Here is a 19,327-nt window from a genome sequence, read left to right as displayed (position 1 = left end):
AGAAGATAAGCCAGTACAAACAAGAGAGCATATTTGTACTTTTAAGAATCAGCACAACAGCTGGGTTTGAAGTACTTGTACTTCAAAATTATTTACTGCATACTCTTTTTCTGTATAGAATATAATTAGAATAGAATATTAGAATGTCATTATATAGAATATATCTGTCATTATACAGTAAATATTTTAGTCCACTAACACATCCAAGCATGTACTCATGGCTGCTCCTGGCCACTCTCACATGGAGTTGTGTTCCCCAGAGACAGCTCCACACTGCACTTCAGACAAATGGTCAGTGTAAGGCACCACCAGCATCCCTGATTTCTAGTTTTAAAATTCAATCCAAGACATGGAGCAATGAGCTTCAGAAAGCAAACACAGCCCTGATACAGCTTTCTCTTCCTGTTATTTGGGATTTGGAAATGATTCGGAATAAAATTTTCTCGTTGAGTGCTAAAGTCAGAGGATAAAATGCCAACAGGAACTTTACAGAAACTGTTACCTCTGGAAGTCAGACAAAAACAGGATGTCTGTCCTGTGCTAAGGCTGCTCTGGACTGAGGGCTAACTGCACAGCAGTTTCCACAGCAAGGATGGCTAAGCAGAAAAAAACAATAAAACCTTGAAGAAGAAGCTACAGGCCTCAAAATACATCTTCCCTATGCAAGGTATAGAACACAGGTGCATTTGCTAACATGCCAGAGTAATTTTGTCGCACAAATCTCCTATAAAGGTCTCTGCAGAGATTATTCTTCATTCTGTTTCCATCCTAAATCTCTGGAGAGGTTTATTCCCCGTGCCCTGCACCCCTCCTTCCCCAGCCTTCTGTAGCAGAAAATGCTAAGAAAATAAACCTTATTCCTTAAATTGCTATTTGAGCAAGTATTTCAGAAACAGGACTGTGGCTTTTGGTGAACTCCTGGAGTTCACCAATCACCTGTCAATAAGGCTTTTAATTAATCAGTCAATCACTAATCCATGACAACATGAACAACAGGTTCAGCCCATGGCAGCAGCACCCTCAGAGAGAAGAGAGGAAACAGCGAGAGGAGCTCATTTGCTCACACTGCCCCTGCCTGGTGAAGCTGTTCTCCATCCCCCCAGGTGCCATCCTGAGTAATAACCCTGTGCTCCTTGAAAAAGGAGTGGGTACCAGGCTTCATACTGAGATAAGGCTCCACATTAAATTAGAGCACAGGGATTTGGCGCTAAACTGTCTCATCACTTGGTGGCTTAGCTGACCTGAGAACCTCAGCTTTCTGGGCTCAGAGATAAATGGCTTTAAATGTTTCACCCAAATTCCTTTCCAGGCATGCCAGGGCACATTTCACTGGTGTCACTTGCCTTTTCAGCTACCTCAGCAAGAAATTGGATAGTGCAGTTAGTCAAGTACAGTCTGCAGCAAATGACCAACATTACAATGTCAGAGCACCTTCTTTTTATTACTTTCACCAGCAAATGAGTGGCTTTTGCTCTAAAACTGCAGAGGAGTAGCCAAAGCCCAGCATAGTGCCATAAGTTGTGTTTCTTTGGAGTGGACACAGCCCTTTTTTTGTCATTATTTCCAAACATCCCGTTGCTGCAGCAGGATCCTGTGAAGTTCCAGACCAGTGGTGCAGGACTCTTACATGTTGGTTTTTGGGCAGAGTATCACAACTTCCTCACTCCTGCTTGAAAAACATCAGCTTTGCCCCCATCTGCAGAGGCAGCAGAGCTCAGCCAGCAGAGCCTAGGAGCCTTGAAATCACAGGGCCCTGGTGCTGACACAGGTGCAGACAAAGCCCCTTTCAATAAGTGGGAAATAATGGGAGGAAGCCCCTGGGTGGCAGCACTTCTCACTGGGGTGCTCAGCTGACTTGGGCAAGGATGTTCAGTGAAAATGCAGCTCTGAGCACTGTGAGCAGCCAGTGCTGAGTGCTGCCAGCTTCAGACAGCAACAGTCTGCAGGCAGAAATAATGGCTGGCCTAAAAATATGCAGGGGAAAAAAAAAAAAAATAAGATGGTGGTGGACACGCTCAGCATATCAATAAAGTCAACAAAAATAAATTGTTTATATAAAGCCACACTGGTGACTGGATGGTTAAAATTATTCTCAGCTGGGCTCCTGGGCTGTTGGATGACATGAGGAAGGCAGGATGTCATGTTGGCACTCCTAACATCTGCATGCAGAGCAGGGAACCCTCTAAAGCTGGTTTGTCTGAGCATCTGAGCATCACCCTCTCCAGGGATTATTGTCCACATATTCCTGCAAAAATACAGACAAACAAGGCCAGATAAATTCCAGGCTAAGGCCTCCAACCACAACTGGAGATCCCAGACAGGGCTGAACTGGTGTTTCTCATGGCACAGCCCTCCCAAATTTACACAGCATGCTAAAGAAAAAGGGGAATTTCTGTAAAATCCAGCGCGAGCGAGAGCTGTCAGAGCTGAGATTCACTGTTGCAAAGCCCATTTTCCCCCTCTGTCAAGACACTAGGCATGCTGCTATTTCAGGCAAGAATCCCAAAGATAATACTTTTTGTTCCAGCGTGTATTACTTCTCCCATGTCTATTTCGCATTTCTAATGAAAGATCTGTTTGTTGCTTAGCAGAGCAAACCCCGATGTCTTTTTCACTGGGGACTTGCTTGGATATATTCAACCCAGTCCATGGTGGAAAGATGTTTCCACGGCGAGTGGTGTCTGAGAGCAGCAGGGAGGAGAGCACAAGGAGATGCTGGGTGAAGAGGCACAGCACACACCCCGGATAAGGTGCCCGGGGCTGGAAGGAGCCGTCTCTGGTCTCACCCGCGGACATCCCAGCACGGGCACTGCGGTAACAGCCGATAACAACCGGGAACACCCCATCCCTCTCTCCTGAGAGGTGACTGATTCCCCCCCATCCCGGGCTGTGTTTTTCCGACGTGGGAAGAGCTCCCCCAGGCTGCGGCGGGCTCCGGGATGCCAGCGCTGGGACCCCCGGCAGCGCCCGGGGAGAGGGACAGCTCTGCCAGCCCCGGTGGTCCCCGCTGAATGCACCGGCTCCGGGGACACCTCCTGAGCCCTTCCACTTCTCTTTCTCTGCATCAGGCTTCTTTAAACCTGCCAGGCGTCTGCTGCTCCTCCCAGCCTCACCATCCCCTCTCTCCTTCTGCCTTCCTGGATGTTTGCCATTTCTGCTCTTCGGTTCCAATCCCCCAGCACTCTCCCTTCCCCCTTCAGCTCCCACAGCCCCATCCCTTTCTCCTTCCCTGGATGTTGTGTTTTTCGAGACAAAATAATGAGCTATTCAGACGCAAAAATCTATACATCTTCTAGATTAAATAAATACCAGGTCGTGTTTGACTCTGTGTAGAGAGGATGTATCTATAGCCTGAACTTTCTGTCTCTTTAATATGGTATCCTAGGCAACCTGGATTTTCATGTTGGGGATAAAACCATCCCAGCTTTTCTTCTTTTAATATAAAGATTAACCTTTGCACATCATCTGAAATTTTAAGAAAGTTCATAACCTGATTATGCCTAAACTCCATGAATTATTCATTTGTCTGCCAGTAAGTGAGATCAGATTTAATTACTTTTGAGGGACATCTCATACAGAATTAAATGTTGAAATCATCATTTGCCTTCGTTGCAGATTTAAACACAACCAACATTGGCCTTTAAATGCACATACATACATAGCGAATTAGTTAAAATTTAAATTAAAAATATACCAACACCTCATAAAACTAAACAACAGGCATGTTTACTTAAGTTGCTTGTACATTAAACCAAACACAAATTTATGTCCATTATTACAAAATTAAACCAACAATAAATTAATACTACATTATCCAGAATGTGGCTGTGAGTCATATAAAACATCTATGTACTCTGGAAGATCAATTTCTTAAACAGCTATAGGCTGATATCAGCCATAGAAAAACAGGTATCAATAACAAAGTCACAGCCTCTTGTCATATTTGGCATGCCTTAAATTCAAATTCAAAAGAGAGATTTGAATTGTAATCAATATTAGTTGTCTGTGTAAACACTTTACAAAACACTTTTACTCTGAAACACTGATGAAAAGAATCCTACAAGAGCAATAATAATAATAACAATAATAATAATAATGCTTCCACCCTTTCAAAGAAATTCATTGTCAAAACCTAAGATATAATCAAGGTTTTCACCCCACCAAAATTTATTTTAAGGACTGACACACCCCTTCATTGATCTAAATTCATACACATATGTAACCCAGAAGATTTTGGTGTAGTCATTCCCCAGTAAAACTAGAACCATATCCCAGCTAAGCCACCCCACCATTTCTCTGTACTGAGAGCTTTAATTTTTGGCTTTATTTTATTTGGGACTGCTAATGCAAATCAAGATTTCCTGACAGCAAGCACTCTTGTTTGTAGGGCCTGAGGCACAGGCTGGCTCCCTTGACATCCAAACGAGATACAGCCACCTTATCCCTCACCCCCACAGCCTGAGGTGAGGCTTGGCAGGGGAAGAATTTGCACTGCCTCCGTTTTTCTGCCTAAAAGTTGATGACACAGATTTTATTTTTTTCATACAGTATTTCAAGATCTACTGAGAACAGCCCTATTTAAAAGGAAAGCCCTATTTAAAAGGAGAAAGCCGAATTCTTCTTAACTGCTTAGTGTAATTCCAAAGCCAAAAAGAGAGGTTGGTTTTTATTTGTATTTCCTGCTGGTTTGGTTTGGTTTTGTTGGGGTTTTCCTGTGGGTTTTTTTGCTTTGTTTTGCTTTGGTTTTTGTAAATGGAAATGAGCATACCCTGTGTATATGTGAAGTGGGTTTGTGTGGCCAGGTTTTGGTAGCGGGGTGGGTACAGCAGTGGCGTGTCTGGCATCCAGCCAGGGTCAACCCACTACAATCTGAAACTCTTCCTGGATATTTCCCTTTTCCAAGGCACACAGAAAGCATCTGGAGAGCAAGCTAAGCACCCAATTCCTTCAAGCACCACCCCGTCAGCGCCCACAGCTGCCTCAGTCCAAATTCACAGCTGCACTTTCAAAAACTCATTTGCCCGGGACACAAACATAACATTTGGTGACATAAAAAGGATAAGGTTTCCCAAACCTCTGCACAAAGCCAGCAGCAAACCCCTGAACCTGACTGCCATAACCAGTGTGAACACACAAAAATCACCTGTTGTGGGTTTATCCCAGGTCATAATGTATAGTTTGAATGTGTGTGGCTGCAAAACCAGAACAGACCCCAAAAATTGCTCCCTTTCTCCTACCCAGCATCTTTTTAAAATCCACAAAGTTTTACATCTAAAGTAATTCTCAAGTCTACCCTGGTGTTTTTTCCTATGAGACGCCTTCTTGTGGTTTGTTTCCCACTGCAAGGCAACTAAATGGATAACATTATATTTTAATACTTTAATATACAACATTTTATTGTTTAGTGAAATATTAATGAGTCCTCAATGCATGCTTATATAACAGCTGTAGGTGTCTAGACTGCCTGCTTACTTCAAAACTGCTACACTGCATAAATTTAGGTTTTCTGTTACTTTTCTAAATGCATCTTTTTCTGATGGGAGCTCCTTGCTTCTGATAAATAAAAACACTTTATGGATTATTTTCTTCACCTAGCAGCACTCTGAGCATGGGGGTTTTTGAGCCCAAAGCCTTGCAGGGATTCATAGGAGGATTTCAGGATGCACAAAGATTAACCTGACTCCTTCAGTATCCCAGTAAATGTTCCCTCCTTGCACAAATCAGGATATTGAATTATACAAACATGTTCTTTCAGAGGCCACAACTCAAACACACATTTATCCAGGCACTCCAGCACCAAATTTAGCACAAGCTAAGATGCCACTTACATATGTGCCAATACAAAGCCTCAATGGGATTTTAAACACGTGCTTGAAGCGAAATCCACTGGCTGAAGCGAGACAGTGTCAAACATGGGCATGGATGGACCCTCCCAAGCTGTGGGGAGCTGCAGCTTTTCCCTGCTGACATCAGGGGGAGCCAAGAAAGGCACCTGCAAAGGAATTGTGTGATTAGAACCAGAACGTGCAGCACAGCAAGAGTTTCACCCTGGTTTGGGGTTTCCTTTTTTCTTACTAAAAGCAGGTAAGTTTTTTTCCACATGGAAAGATGTGAATTTTCAAATGTATCTGCTCAAAAAGACTCTCCATTTGCTTTGTCTCATTTCCATTCCTTCCTTATTCCAAATCCCCAGGTGTGTTATTTTTCAGTGCACGTAACACACATGATACATTAAATTTTCACACAAGTTTTCTGAGATTTGGATGGTAAAGAGCATAAAGTCTGTTAACCACCCTATGACAAGAAAGACTAAAAACCAGCTACAAGGCTTTAAAAGCCAGGGACCTTCCTAGATGCTGCTACATGTTCTGGAGGAGTAGTACCTCTCAGTTAGCTTTTCTACTAAGAAAAGCTAAAATAGAAACACTTCTTGGCACCTTGCAGGGGCAGTTTTCTTCTGTGAGCAGCTGCCACGCTCCTTCAAGCTCCCTGTGCAGAGGATGCTCTGGTTTTGCATGTCCTTGCTCACCACTACAACCTCAAGATGTGCACAACAAGGAACACAGGGCACAGTCCTTCAAACTTGGTGTCTGCTCAGTGAGGAAATCCTCTCCTGGGTTTAAAGCATGGGATAGTTACCCTGGGGGCATTTGACACCTTGAGAAATCAAACGGTTTATTGATGTCACCTGAAAATGGACCAGAAAGTATAAAATAGGAGGCTCCTGCCTCCATAATTTGTTCATGATCATGCAGCCAGAACTACTGAAGACTAGCTCCTCTTCAAAAACACTCTTGATTTGATGAAATTCAAGTATTTGAAAGCACTGACCAGAGCTGAGAGTAGCAAATTATGTCTAAAAATGTGCCTTTATGAGCCCATCCAGCTCCCACAAAAATCAATAGGATCCTGTCCGTGTTTAGCTCAGAGCCTGGAAGACAGATTACCTTCCTGGGAGTGATCCTTCACAACAGAGCTGCCTGAGCAAAGAAAAGGGAGAAATTATTTCCCCAGCAGACGTGTTCTCTGGCCCAAATGCACTGAGGTGCTCTCTGCCACACAGGCACAGCACAACCACCCTGTTTTCCAAAAGCTTCATGCAGGTGTGTGTGCTGGAAGTGAGCAGTTTTCACCCTGAGCCTGAAAAGCCTTCCTTCTCTAAAAATATGAAAAGTCAAGAAAGAGATGCAAAAAACCCAAACAAAAAACCCTGGCATTTAGGAAGAAAAAAAAATAGCAGTAACATAAAGCCATTTCAGATTTCATGAATAGGAAGAGTGAAAGGGATGTACAGCCACTCTCCCTAGACTTTTACCCTCCCCTCTGAACAGCTGCTAATTTTTTCTGCAAATACTGCTCTTTTGTCTACCCCAGCAAGGAGCAATGCTGAGCCCCTCACTGTTTCTAGAATTATCAGAGCTCATTGAAGTCACCTGCAGTTAATGCTGCTGATTTTTAATCCTCTCTGATCTATTTCAGAGCCACTGGTTGTGGTGATATGAAAGTCACTTGAGCTCTGAGTTCACTTTTGTTGCATTTCCCCTGTGGATAGGCAGGACCCTGCTGTGGAGAGACCTGGAATGAACTCTGAGATCCCCTTATGAGTGGCAATCCCTGGATTTTAACAGGGCTGAGTTTTCACTCAGGCCCTTCAGAAGTCACCTTTCTGCATGGCAAACCCTCTGCAGAATCCAGAGGCTTGAGCTGAGCCCTCCACAGAACTGGACACACTCCTTGCTTCAGTCCCTCCCTGTCTGCACAGATTTCTTCCATGAGATCTCACTTTGTTTTGCATGAAGCAGTTTGAATGCCACAGGTGAGGGCCCTGCTAGCCTTTCTCTTTGGAGAATATGACACTGTCACTTGTCAGGACTCGGCTTTGGAGCAATGAAGACACTGGGGACAGCAAACAAGAGAAAAGTGAAGATTGTGCTTCAGTTCCAAAACTGGTCCAGCCCCAAATTAGCTGACACAAACGACCTTTTGCAGGAGGAGGGCTGAAGACTGAAAAAAAAAAACCTCAAAATGCTCACAAGATTAACAACAGACTCAGGTGGAGAGGTGGAGGTGCTCAGAGGGGTTTCACTAGAAACAGATTTTGCTTTTTATTGGCTCCATAAGCCTGATATCATTCTTTGTGACATTGGGCTAGGAATTTTATTCACACCTCCTGCCAATTCCTGTTATGGATGTTAGTTTTGGTTGCCTGTAGTAGGGTGTCTTGTTGATGTCACTTCTTTTCTGCAGTGCTACTGCCTGGAAGCATTTTGTTGGAAACTCAGTTTCTAAAAGCTAGACAACCTGAGAAGGTCAATCCAGGAGATGCAGATCCAAAATGTGCAGTGGAACAATGCAGAATTTCCCCCTATCTTAAGGTGTATTTAAATACCTTGAAGGGGATGTTGCTTAAAGTGACTGTGGCTGGAATATGAACAAAACTGCACCAATTCAACCTTGAAATAAAACTGCTTCTGTCAGCAGTGTGTAATAGCAATTAGGGAGTGGGAAAAAGTATAAGGGGAAGATTTAGAGATGTCTCTAAGTGTCTAGATGTCTTCAGTTCACTGGAGACATTAGGACAAGATTATCCTAATCTTCAATTATAATATCTTCCTTAGTGACAGAGGCAGTGACATCAAATGTTTTAGCACATTCTTACCGATAAAAATGGTATTTCTTATGGTAGTCTCTAAAAAGCACTAAAACCTATTGCACTTCTGTAGTTTTGATGCTGTTTTCAAACAGAAAAGGCAGCAGCTTCCCAAAGGTAAATCTCAGCTCCAGCCTACTCCCCAAATGTAAATCTTGGCTTCGGCCTACTACCCTAATGACCTGCATTCAGCTTTATTCATTGCTTCTACAAAACAACATCATTCGGTCATACCAGCAGTCAAAAAAAGATGAATAAAGGTTTTTTTAAGGGATGTTTGCTTCACTCAGTTCAATCCTAACATTCAGATGTTTTACAGTATCTTTGGTGTTCTGAAATGAAAGTGTTACTCTGGACTGCAGCAGACTTCGGCTTCTTGGGAAACTCTTCCATTGCACACTTGCTATTTCCTATCATAATATGAAATATGTCTTTGAAGACAACTGCATATACATCAAGTCCCTAAACAGTTCTTTAAAGGCACAAACAAAACTGGGGCTTGCACTGAAACTTTTAGAATTGTTATAAAACTTTAAGTGTTGTGCAGCTCAAACGTTATACTAAATACAAAGGTAAGAGGGACACCCTTTTGTCTTTCCTCTGAAAACAGCCTTCTCTTCCTAAAAAAGCTCCAAGCTGAGAAAAAAATTAACTCATTCTTACAAGGATGATGGTGAGCAAAGTAACAGCTGCCAGAAGGGAGCATCTTCTTGAAGCATTTATTTTTTAATTTTACAACATTGCAGGCATTCAAAAAAGCTTTAAAAAAAAAAATCTTTCATTATGTCACTTTTTACTCCAATATATGTAAAAAAAATGGTGGTTTCTGTTATAAAGGAGACACAATGGGCAGTAAATTCAGTGTGCCAGGGGCAGATTCAGCTGGAGGTGTGTGAACACCAGTTCTTGAACTTGCCAGCATGAACATTCCACTTTTAATTTCCCATGTTCAGCCATGTGATGAGTTTATCTCAGCTCAAGCTCTTAGTCCTGTTGGAGTGGGAAAGGCTGTATCTCAGCAGAGCAGCTGTTCTCCCTACCTGCTGTTGGTTGAGAGAATGAAAAAGGGAAATCTTGTGACTTTTTTCTTCCCCTCCCTCTCTGCTTCCTCTCTTTGTGTTTGGTCACTGGAAACTGAGTCTGCCAGGCAAGGACAGAGCTGCTCACCTGCTGTAATTTCAGTAAGAATACCAAAGATGCTTCCCAAAAGCTTGGGCAATTCAGCTGCCCATCACATCCTTGCTTCCCCTCAAACACATTCCTTCAAAAATGTTCATGATGGCTCGATGTCACAGCTTTTGTCCAGAGGTAGGCAACTTGCATACACATAAAACAATGGAAGAAGGTAATCATGCTTTTCATATGTAAAGTTTCAAATGGAAGTGGAAACAAAGAAAGAACTGTAACTAAATTTCCCCAGGCAACCCCCTTTGTCATTCAAAAAAGCTTATGCCAATTAATACTAAACATAATATTCCAAAGAAATTCTAATAAAATTAACACAGTTTTATCACTCTTCAAAGAAGAATTTTGTTAGATATGAGTCAGTACCGAAGGCATTTGAACACAAGTTTACAAGAACAATATAAATATTGTATCATAAATTCCATGTACTAAATCTGCTTTTCTGGAGGGTGGTATTTGAAGACAATAAGCCATTGAATTTTTTTTCTTTTGGCTGACCTCGTTTTGATTATAGAATTGACAAAAAGCTGTAAACATTTATTATTATAATTTCTGCTGTTTGCATTTTAGTTGCTATCAAGTGCTAAGATAGCAGGGTAGACACTTCGCTATAAATACAAATCAAATTCCAAAACTAATAAACAAAGTCAGTGGGATATTGTCTAGAAAATGTAATCAAATAATACTCATTATCATCTCCCAAATTTTCCAAGAGGCTGAACAAATCATGTTAGGAAGGCGCAGTGCTCATTTACATTCCCTGCCCATACCTGGCTTTTCCCACTTGAATTCCTCTACCAAGTTCCCAGAGTGAGCCCCAGCTCCCTTTGGTTATCAGAGGTCATCTCCAAAAAGCAAGGTCATGTCACCATCTTCCAGGTTTTTTCCCTCATTTAAGCCTGGAGTTGGAGCACAGGTTGCTGTGTGCACTCTCAGCATCACCTTGTCACTTGTGCTGGGTGTGACAGCATCTCAGGGACTTTCTAGAGCATTCCACATGAGGCACACACGCTGCTTGGAAGTGGACACGTATCAAAAATACCTCATTTAAATGTGACATGTATGAAATAAACATCCCAATTAGCAAAATGAATTCAATTATCATTTTTTCTGCAAAGGTAACAGTTTCTGCCCCTCCCTGGGTTATGGATAATTACTGTTGGTTATTTGACATTCTGTTGCTATGGGGTAGGAGTGCAAAGAGCTGTTTCCCACTTCAGTTCTGGAAATTGAGGCATACAGAGGGGGTTTTGCCAATAGTACCACTCACCAAAGGCACTGCTGGCAGCCCAGGCAGCATCCTCTTCCTAGCCTGAAAGGTTTTGCACCGCAGCAGGAGGGAGTCCTCCCAGCTCATTAACACCCAAATGAAATTAAGGGCATCCTGATCCACAGGGTAAATCCTACATAGCCAACACTCCTCTAAAATTTTGATACAAAATTTTGCACACAATAGCACTGAAATATTAAAGGAAACAACACACAGACAGCTTAGCTATTTTTTAACAAATCCTCGTCTGATTTATATCCTAAGGACAATAAAACATCAAAGACAATTCTAAAGTCAATCTGACAGTACTGCCCTTGCTAAGGCAATCAGATATCCCTCCCTTTCTTTCTGAAAGGAAGTTAGGCTGGAAGAAAAGTGTACCTGTTTTCAAAGGGGAATGCCTCAGCCTCAGGCAGCACCCTCCTCTACAGTCCTCACTTCTAATTCCAGCTCTCCTGCTACCAGGGAGGCACTTTTGGGGAAGAAGAAAGAAAAAAAAACCTCAGATGAAGTATATTTAGCTTTTGGGTTGCTTTTTTGTTGTTGTTTTTTTTTTTTTTTAATACAGAATTAACAAGTGTTTCAAACTCTTCTTCCACCAGAGATTGCATTCGTACATATTCAGGAATTGGTCTAATTTACATTTCAGATCTTTAGTGTGTGAAGAACTTTTAATGATGGCTTAATTGGGTAAGCAGGGAATGTTGTGGGTTCAAACAACTGTTATGGTGTTAGGTAGGATAAAAATCCATGTCATTCCTGCCTAGATCTACAAGCATTCCTGAATTTCCTGCTGAATGGGAAATTAAATGTGCTAAGTGAAGGAAAAGAAAAAAAGATCTTTAATAATTTTCTCTTTTCCAAGAGGTTTGTGTCAAAGGCTGTCTCGTACACACTGTAGTGTAGTTTTTTTTAAATGGTTTCCTCTTTCCATGTTAAGGGATATCATGTTTGACTTCAACCAGAAGAAAATATTTTTTTTTAAATGATGACCAAAAAATACAGAGGGGAGAGATGCAAAAGCCCAGCTCTCTTTAAGAAAATGGTGATTTTGCTTTGTCACTGGTAATTGGTAAACTGCAAAGAACACATCAAACTCTTGTAAACACTTTTAAAAGTTACATGCAGCTAAAAAAAGTTTTACTGAAATACAGTTGACATCTCAATGGTATCTGAAATATAAATCAATATTTAAAACTAAGTAAATCCTGAAATCCTGCACTTTTTATGTAACTGAGTAATAATTTTAATGACATTATAAAGCTTAAATTATTTTGGTAAAAGCCCATAAATATGGAAGTCTAAGCATCTTTTCATGGATGTGAAAAAACAGAAGAAAATACAAATACTCCATAATTTTAAATACAAGCTTAATTCTGTAGGGTCTAGTTAAGAGTTACACATTACCACACAATTACTTCTTTGTGATAAAATACCAGAATCAGACTGATATTTTTGCCCTGTTGTTTTGTCTCACAAAATCTCTAAATGAACCTATTTCCTTCCCTCCTAACACCTACTTTAATCTCCTGTATCTTCAACCCTTCTTTCTATGCATTTGAAGTTATTCTTGTTGCTCAGCAAAATCTGGGGTCTAATACAAGAGGTTTGACATAAGAATAGAGAAAAGATACTTTTCTCCAGGGTGGTAATAAGTAATTTTTCTTAATGGCTTTCTTCCTATAGAGGGGGAAGCAGTTGGTTTTACTGAATTTAGCCTTCACACATTTACTTCTTCATTTCAGATTTTCTGTAACCCTCACTAAACCTGATCACAGTAATTAATTACCACATCCCATCCTTTGAAAGCACATGTTGGTCTGGCCAGGCAAGAGGTTTGGAGATTAGTGGGCTTTATTTAAATAAGCAACACAGCATTATCTGCTTACCAGGTGCCCTGTACAGTAAATTCACTGGATTAAAGCCACCTGACAGCAGATAAGGCTGCTGATCCTAGTGCTGCTCCTGTGCTTCAACTGCATTACTTAAGAATCGTCCAAATAAACTCCTCGTGTTAGGAGGAGTATCCTAAATTAATCCAAAGTAGGCAGATTGCATGTTTCAGGAGTATATTTATTAAATCAAAGCCCTGGAAACCTAGGGACAGACAAGACCGTGCCCACCTGGTTAGATTTCACCTTCAGGCTGTGCCACGTGAAATAACAAAGCACTGCATCTCAAATACAGGGACTATCCTAATTCTGGGAACTGGTTTAAGATTTATATCCAGCTGTGCAGCTGTGGCTTCGTGCACAGCACGGCACACAGAGAAAGACAGTCGGTATTTTCCAATAACCTATCCTTCCTGAATAGAATCTAACTAATTAAGAGTCAATTTGATTCAATTACAGTGTCAAGCCAAGTTCCCAGAAGACAGAGATGAGGCTGATAAGGCCTTTTGAAAGCACAAAATCTAGACTGCAATTATGTTCTACAAGGCTCCTCTTCAAAGAGCTGAGCTTCCCAGAGGAGGTCTCAGCAAGGGGGTTTGGCTCTTGCAGGTGGCCCCAGCCCCACACAACATCCAGGTATTAAAGGTGTAGCTCTGCCACCACTATTAGCAACTCCAGATTACTTCAAATACCTGGAGTCACTAATTATCTGCAAGACATTATGGAACAACTACATTTTTTTATTTTTTTTCTCCTGACTGCTTTGAAGAGCAGCATTTCTTATTCAGTAATATTCTCTTAACAATGTGTGCTTCAGCACTGATTTACATCTCTGACTGGCTGTGTAAATTACATTGCACACAGAGGCTCAGGTGCCTCTAACACCCTGTTTTCCATTATTCTGAGTAGCCAAGCAATAAATGTGTTTTAATTGGAACCAGAGACAGATACTTGATATGACCCAGCAGTCCCTTTTACAGTGATACTGGGTGCCTGTGGTATGCATTTAGACCCAGGCTTCCCTGGACTTTAGAGGTGAGCACGTGAGCTGCAGCTAAAATTAATATTTCCTTCTTCTGAACACTGAGATATTGAAGCAGAAAAGTAATCTTATTCCATAACTCACCCCTGTGACCAGCACCCTCCCCAGCTAACAAAGGTTGGGGGAGAGACAATGTGGTACTCATTTATTGATGGTGCTCAAGATTGCAAACTTCATATTGTTGGATTCTGGTACTAACAACTTTGCCAGCCCATCTTTCATTCATGAAGAGCTTAAGGAAAACCTGGTAAGTCTGGTAAGAGTCCTCAGTCTGACACATAGCTCCAATGACAGCTCAGCCAAAAATCCCCTTTTTTCTAAGGGTCAAGATCAAGAATCTCCCCATTATTTTCCAGGTTTTAACATTTTTAAATCTGTATTAAATATCTTTGCTCCTAAATGCTTCCAGTCAGGTGCAAGTCATGGGATTCCTGGGTGACCTCTGCAATAACATCCCAATCGACCTTCCTGAAATCTGCACATGTGACATGGGGCAACTCTTTTCTAGGTAGTGAAGAATCACCCTATATTCAAGAAATAGCATTTTAAAGATTTGGGACTGCATAGTTCTCCAGACCAGCACAACAGTCTGCTGGGGACCCACCATATTGCTCACCCTGTTATTAAGTTAATAACAAAATGTTTAAAGTGTAATCCTTTGGTATTATTATATTAATACTATTAATATTATAAATAATTAATTATTTCTGCTGCGCTATTAAAACTGCACTAAAATAACACAGAGGAGAATTTCTTCCTCCTTGTAGAGAACACAGTGGTTAATTTACATGCCAATAATCTTCCTCATCTGACAGACTGTTGGGTTCATATAGACACATATTATTAGTGGCATACTGCCTGCTAATAAGTAAAAAAAATATGTAAGAAGTGGAAGTATAAATCATATTCATTGCTCATTGCTATCTACAGTCCCACTTTAGTGTTACATGTGGTTTTCTAATCCTACTCTAAATGGTTTTGCACACCTGCTGGCAACTAAAATTAGATTGAAAACACTGAAATTTGACATGACAATGTCCAAAACTACAGCTAAATCTGTAAAACTGTATCCGATGATACAGATAATATATAATCTGATGATACAGGAAGTCTAAAAACCCAGGCTAAAGGGATGATGACCATTACCAAGGGCTAAAAATGCTCTTAAGTTCTCTGGCTTTGCACACTGAGCAGCAACAAATAAATGTATAATTCAAAATTATCCTCACATTCCTGAGCTGCTCCTTTATCCTGGATTGCTTTTATTTTCTCAGTGTATCCCTAAAATAAGTATATTTTCCTTAAAAAATGCTGGAGAACTGACATAGCCTATTTTTTTTCCCCACACATTACAAACAGAAATCAGAAAAAAAAAAGCAGTATATTCAGTTCTGTAAATATAACCTGAAAATTTGGTGGTGGAACAAATCAGATAAATTTAATTTCATTTTTCACATTTGCTCATTTACCCAATAAACAGAAATGGAACTCAAATTAGCTTATTAGAACCACTGAGCCAATATGTTCCTGTTCTGGAAATAGGCTGTATGTCTCACTTATGAAGAGTTATTAAATAGAAACCTTTCTCAAAAAATTCTCTTAACAGATTCCCTTCCCAAATATAACAAATGAACTCATAAATGGACACAATATTCATAATACCTAAAGACTTATTGTTGGTGTAGCCTCTATGCATTCTTTTAGCACATTTCAATTCCATTAGCACTCAGACTGCCTTACAGCTGGCAGGATAGGGCAGGAAAATCACCTAACAATGGGAAAACTATACAAAATGTCATTCAGAATGTGGCATTATGTGAAAATGAGGTGGTGGACTCCGAGGTTACCTGACACAAAGCTTGGGGCATGGAATTTCATCCAACATCCATGTTGGAACAGGCCAAAATGCCTATGTCCATTGCCTCTGTGCCCATTTTCAGCACCTTCAAGGCCAACAGGAAAAAAGAAGTTATTCTCATAAAGAAAATGTAATTAAAGGATTCAGTGCACAACTCAATTTCTTTTTCACTAAATTTTTACTACAATAATCATTATTCTTTTTGCTTCTCCCCCCAGGCAAAATTAATTTGTCCTAAATGATCACACAGTGCTGGTTGCTGTGTTTGTGGTCTGGTCTGAAAATCAAACACACATCCCCTCCCTGGCTTCCACTGTGTTTCATGTCAAACAAATCCTTTGCAGCATTGATTAGAGACAGCACAAAATATTTCCGATTCTGAGATGAAAATAAAGGTGTAGCCAGTGATTAGACAAAAGACAAGCACATTCCCCTCCCTTCAGGAGGCACAGCAGTAGAAATCACAGATAAACTTATCAGTACCTGATTTCTTACCCCCAGAATTAAGGCACTTTATTTGAAATACACTCACTATGACCACACACACCGAAATGTGGAAGTTACTGCAAATAAGAAGAGGGAATCACTTGTGCAAAGCAGTCAGGATTAGCATTAAACTTACCATCTGATGGTGGTTAAGCACTTAAAACATTATTCTCTCTGTGTGTTCATAAGAAAATGCTGGTTTTCTTATTAATTAGAATTTTATCAGATGCGTTTAAAAGGTAATTTGAAGCTTTAGGAACTTTTCAGGCCTAGGAGTGGGATGTAATGGTCTATGTGGGGAGTAACAATTTAGGTGACACAGATCTTGCCAAGGCAAACTCCAGGTTAACAAGGGGGTTTAGTTCTGAATTACACCATAGGTGGTGAGCACAGAATCATGGAAGAGATCCCTTATTCACCTTTACCTTAAAGAGGATGTGTAAAATATTCTTGCTGGTATATATCGAGATATAAATCAATATATAAAAAACCTGCAAATTGTCAGGTCCCAAAAATCAATCACTGAAAAGAAGGAGAAACCCTTAGAATTACAGAAGCATTAAAGCTGGAGAGGACCTCTGAGATCATAGAGTCCAACACCAAACACCACCCTGCCAGTGCTGGGGTTTCATTGAGTGCCACATCCAGTCATTTATTGAACACTTCCAGCAATGGTGACTCCACTGCCTCCCTGGGCAGCCCATGCCAATGCCTGACAACCCTTTCCAAGAGGAAATTCTTCCTGATGTTCAACCTGGACCTTCCCTGGTGCATCTTGAGGCTGTGTCCCCTTGTCCTGGCTGCCTGAAAGAAGGGGTCAGCCCACATCTGGCAATAATCTCCTTCCAAGGATTTGTAGAGAGTGATAAAGTCTCCCCTGAGCCTCCTTTTCTCCAGGTTAAACACCCCCAGCTCCCTCAGCCTCTCCTCATAGAGGAATATCTTGCTCTCTAAATCCTTCACTACCTTTGTTGCTCTACTCTGGACATGCTCCAGTATCTCAACATCCTGTTAAAACAGTAGAAATCTAGCTGCAGTTTTGGTTTGGTGGGTTGCATTTCTGGAGTTTATATGAGCACACGTCTGGAAGAAATAAAAAAATCCCAAAATCCTACCACTAAAGGTGCTTCTATTAGAAAAAAAGTAAAATTCAAAGTACTGGCAGCCAAAGCAAGAGGCAGGGAATTCACCAGAAATAGTCTGTGAGGGAAGTTAAAAACCATCTGCTTGGAGTAAGGCTTGTAACTCCAAGAAGTCTCTAAGGTACCAAAGCAGGCTTAGGTTTCACTGCAAGATCAACAAAGAATTAAAACAAAATACAAGTGTATGCATAACTGTCCAGAAATCACCTGAAGTTAAGTGCTCCTGATGCAGCATTTCTCCTCCTTCAGGTTTGCTTCCAGGAGCATCTCCTGCTGACAGCTTGAGCTGCTGCAGGTGTTCTGGCAAAGCTGCTCACTCACAGGCTCTTATCAAACACTTCTGAATCTGAGGACCAAATAAGAGGTGGGGGGGGAAATGAAAATAATAAGAAACCATGTCATTTTACCCAGTCCAAACATGTGCCTTGTGTAACACAAAGAACATTAACAGCTGTGGATGGTTGACAGACTCCCCACCTCCCACATCTATTTGAGCTCTCATGGACCCACTAGGAGAGATTAAAAAGGCAAAATCTTGCAGCTGAGGCAAGAGATTGTTCCCATCTGATAAGACCTGTCCTAGACACTGCAGGCTTTCCCAGAGAGACAAATAAAAAGGTATCCCATGATATCATGAAATGAGATACTGCAAATTTCAATGTGCCCTGCACCCCTCAAGGAGACAAATTTGGGGTGAAGGAAGAAGTAAAACTGCTCCTACAGGTTCTCTCTCTTCACTTACTGTGAAGCTTCTACAGCAACACCCTAAAGGGCCTAAATATATTCCATATATTCCACTTTGTTACTGAAAAGGCTGTTCAAGATTTCTGAAAACAAGGTTTTTAGGGTGAGAACACAGGTCTGTACAAAATCTCATGAAGTGTTATTACACTGTGCTTTATTATATAGTTCTTTTGAACTATATAATTATTTGTTCTTTTTGAGAATTGGATGAGGTGAACTGAAGCCAGTGGTCCCAAGAAATGAGCAGTACCACTTCAGGAAAATACCCATGGTAAGCAACACATCTCAGGAGACTCCAGCAAGGGTGTAAATTGTCTTTTAGTGAGGATTTTGACAATCAAATCAGTCTGGATAAACAGAACCACATAGAATTTAGCACACCCTGTGAAGCAAAAACCTGCTGGGCCTGCTCATATCTAAAGTTTAAGGTAATTTCAAGGTTGATCTTAATAAGAAAATATCAAGTATCCCTGGTTGGACACGACAGATTGTTGAGGGTAACCCAAAATTTTACTGTATTCCACATTTCTTTGGTCCAAAATTATTACTGTCTCTTTAAGACCCTGCAGGACATAGATGCATATATATCTTATATATGAAATATATTTATATAGATGACATATGCATATAAATTATTTAAAATATAAATTTTAAAGTGGCACTTTCATAGTGCAACTTTACAAATTTTATTTAGTGTATATATATGCATGCATACATATATACATAGATAGATAGATAGATAGATAGATAGATAGATAGATAGATGCATTTTCCAACAAGATGTGGCTTGAAGAAGAAAAGCTGGCAAATCTCAAACCAATCAGAAAGAGAAATGCTGTATGAAACCCTGTTGCTTTGGGTTTCAAAATACCTACATTCAATAATCCAAGCTGGTTTGACAAATTTCCTGAATACAAAGAGCTGCTGCAGTTTCTCCAGTGCCTCTGGATTTCCCCATCAGAAACATAATTTTCAACTTATTTAAATTAATCCTCTGTCAACCCACACTCATGAGCTAAACCTCCCCTTTACCCAGATGCTTGTGATGTAAGAGAACT

General features: G+C 40.7%; 1 long non-coding RNA gene across 1 annotated transcript; it reads right to left on the bottom strand.

The window, feature by feature from the left end:
- Positions 1-3,535: 3,535 nt before the first annotated feature.
- LOC147655095 (uncharacterized) lies at positions 3,536-17,873 on the bottom strand. Its single transcript, XR_015283784.1, has 2 exons — positions 17,733-17,873; positions 3,536-5,992 (listed from the first exon to the last, which is right to left on the bottom strand). It is a non-coding gene; the product is annotated as an uncharacterized LOC147655095 (long non-coding RNA).
- Between the last annotated feature and the right edge of the window lie 1,454 nt (positions 17,874-19,327).

Source organism: Cyanistes caeruleus, chromosome 2, assembly GCF_971803275.1.
Source record: "Cyanistes caeruleus chromosome 2, bCyaCae1.hap1.1, whole genome shotgun sequence".
Classification (NCBI taxonomy): domain Eukaryota; kingdom Metazoa; phylum Chordata; class Aves; order Passeriformes; family Paridae; genus Cyanistes; species Cyanistes caeruleus.
Note: the sequence above shows the minus strand (reverse complement) of the source record. Positions and strands in the feature narration are given on the sequence as shown.